Source organism: Pinus tabuliformis, chromosome 4_2, assembly GCF_031772625.1.
Source record: "Pinus tabuliformis cultivar Carrire ecotype Pingquan chromosome 4_2, CPIR1, whole genome shotgun sequence".
Lineage (NCBI taxonomy): Eukaryota > Viridiplantae > Streptophyta > Pinopsida > Pinales > Pinaceae > Pinus > Pinus tabuliformis.
In genome coordinates this window covers 606,726,401-606,729,154 of record NC_142304.1, presented here as the reverse complement: position 1 = coordinate 606,729,154, position 2,754 = coordinate 606,726,401, and positions in this window count along the sequence as shown.

The following is a 2,754-nucleotide window of genomic DNA, read 5'->3' as shown; positions in this document are numbered from 1 at the left end:
GAATCCTATAACAATTTTGTAGTAATTTGTTTTTGAGATCTTCCTTGCTTAGATTCACTCCAAATTCATGCCATAAGTAGATTTATATCATATGAATGCTATGAGACCACTTTGGTTGAGCTAAGTCTTGGTTAGGTATTCATTTAGCTCTTACATTTCTTGCTTCTTGAATGTTGATTTCTGCAATTAGTGTAGATTTACTTTTCAACAAAAGTAGAATATATGTGCTTATTGTTATTTACCTTTTTCCAACTTAGAATTGGTGGCTACCTATATCTTTTCTCATTTTAAGTTGTTTCATTTCCTTCTTTCACTTGCATCAAATGGATTCAGATTAGGAAGAGGAAGGTGCATGCTACACATATAGTGTCGACCTCTCTTAAGTTTGTATGAACCCCAGGTTGATAATTTAAGTTGGTAGCCTTGGGAGTTGCAACATTCTTGTTGCAATAGCAGTGCTCATCACATTTTGGTGTCATTTCTATGGAGGGTGTCAAAGAAAGAACTCTCTTGTTCTTGGAATAACTCCTTCCTTCATTTTTTCATTCACATCTTCTACAAAAACAAAAAATTGCATTAGGCATCTCTCATTGCTTTATCATTCTCATTCAAGTTTCTTATAAAAATAAGAAAAAATATTTCCTCAATACCACAATCCCACCACCATTCACTTTTGTAGGTAGAAGAAGAATATGTGGTAGAGAAGTTAGAAGGGAGAATGGAGAAACTCTACTCTATCAACTCATATCAACAAGTGTCTTATCCTCCCCAACATTTTCAACCACATTAGGGGTCTTATGCCATTCCTTATTTTCACCCATATCATCACCCATGGGGTGATCCATATTTTCCTCCATATTCATGATCTTATCCTCCCCAATATGTCATTCCTTTTTTTCATCCACATCAACACCAACCTCCTCAATGGGGTGATCCATATTTTCCTCCATATTCATGGTCTTATTCTCCCCAATATGTCATTCCTCCTTTTCATCCATATCAACACCAAGCTCCTCAATGGGTTGATCATATTTCCCTCAATATCCTAAATATCCTCCATACCAATCTCAAAGTTATCCATCCCATACACCTCCACCACAACCACATCCTCAACCACAAACATTTCAGAGACCCACTCCTACTCAACTACCTGCACAACCGTTTCCAAACCCCAACAATAAAATGCCCCAATCACTTTATAATGTTGAGATGAAAATCTCCAAAAAAATCCTCTTGATCTAAATTATATTCATCTTAGATCAAGAAGAGTATTCCAAAAATAAGATCCCTCTTCTGTCATTAAAGAACAACATTAAGAAGAAGAAGATCCAGAGGAAACTAAATAATCATGGGCCACATTTGATGGAGAGAAACCTTTAGAGCCTGAGATTGAAGAATTTTTACAATACTTATCATCATATCCTTTATGTGTTCAAGGGGCTAATCAGAAAGTAGTAGAAGATTTGAATGCCATGGACGAAGAAAACATACAAAATGATCTAGATGAGAAAGTGAACCAAAGGCATCACAACTATACTGAATTTTGGTTCCTGACACTCACTAAGTAGGAGCACCACTCTCTTCAACAATGTTTGGCATTATCAAAGTCAAAGCAGTTGGTCTCCAATATTCAGGTACATGTCAAAGCATATCTTTTGAGCTTACACACGAGTTTATCTATCATGTTTATGTGCACATGGCTCCATTGGAAGTATTATTATGCTTGAAATATATTTTATTTTTTTCAAGTAGATTAAGATAGGAAAAAATAAATAAAAAGGGGAAAAGAGAAAACATAAAACAAGAGTAAAAAAAAATCTTACGTGAAAAACTTCTTTGAGATGCTTGAGATTGGCTCACTGATTGAAAACCTTCATGAGGCGGTCAATGGGTTAGAAAAAAATAGAAAAAATAGAAGAAATAAATAAGCTCATGGGTGAAAACCTCTTCTAAGATGCCTAGGAACTTCTGCTAGTTGAAAACCTCACTTATGTAGCCAATAGGCCTAGAAAAAAAGTAAAAAAAGAAGAAAAAAGGAGAAAAAAATACACATAGGAAATGTCCTTCTAAACAAGCTAAGCTACATATCTATCTCCAAGCTCAATCCATTCATCTCCAGAAGGAATAAGAATATTTTCCACATCACTCTCATCCATTTCCTAACTATCGACAACCTTTACGAATAATTTTTGAGCCTTTTCCATTCATTTTCCTCATTGTCCTAAAGTGCTACAGGAGATTTATGTTTTGCAACAAGATTGTCAAAATAAACAGGGCATAAATTGTTTTGCCCATATCTAAAAAACCACGCATATTTTTTTTGATTTTTTTCATGGGGAGATGCATAAGGATGATGGTAACATGCTCAAGAAATTTCAGCAAATTCTAGTGCATACCTTTTGAGAACTTAACCACCATTACCTACAACCATTTTTAAATTTCTCAATATTCGTGCATCCATTGACCATGTTTTTTTATGAGGAGATGCATAAGGATGATGGAAAAATTCTAAAAAAAAATCCAGGTGAATCCAATAAACCATTTGAGAGACATGGATTAAACAATTTTGTGATAGGAGTGTTCAAATTTGCTACAAGATTGTGGTCGACATTGAGAGCAGGGCTAGATCCCATGTTTTTCTTGTGGGAATGAAGGGATAGCTTCACCACACCTGCATCAACTTCCATCCACATCACTTAGCCATTTTTCCTCCCAAAACTCCACCTATGTTCATAAAAAGACCCTATTTTCACC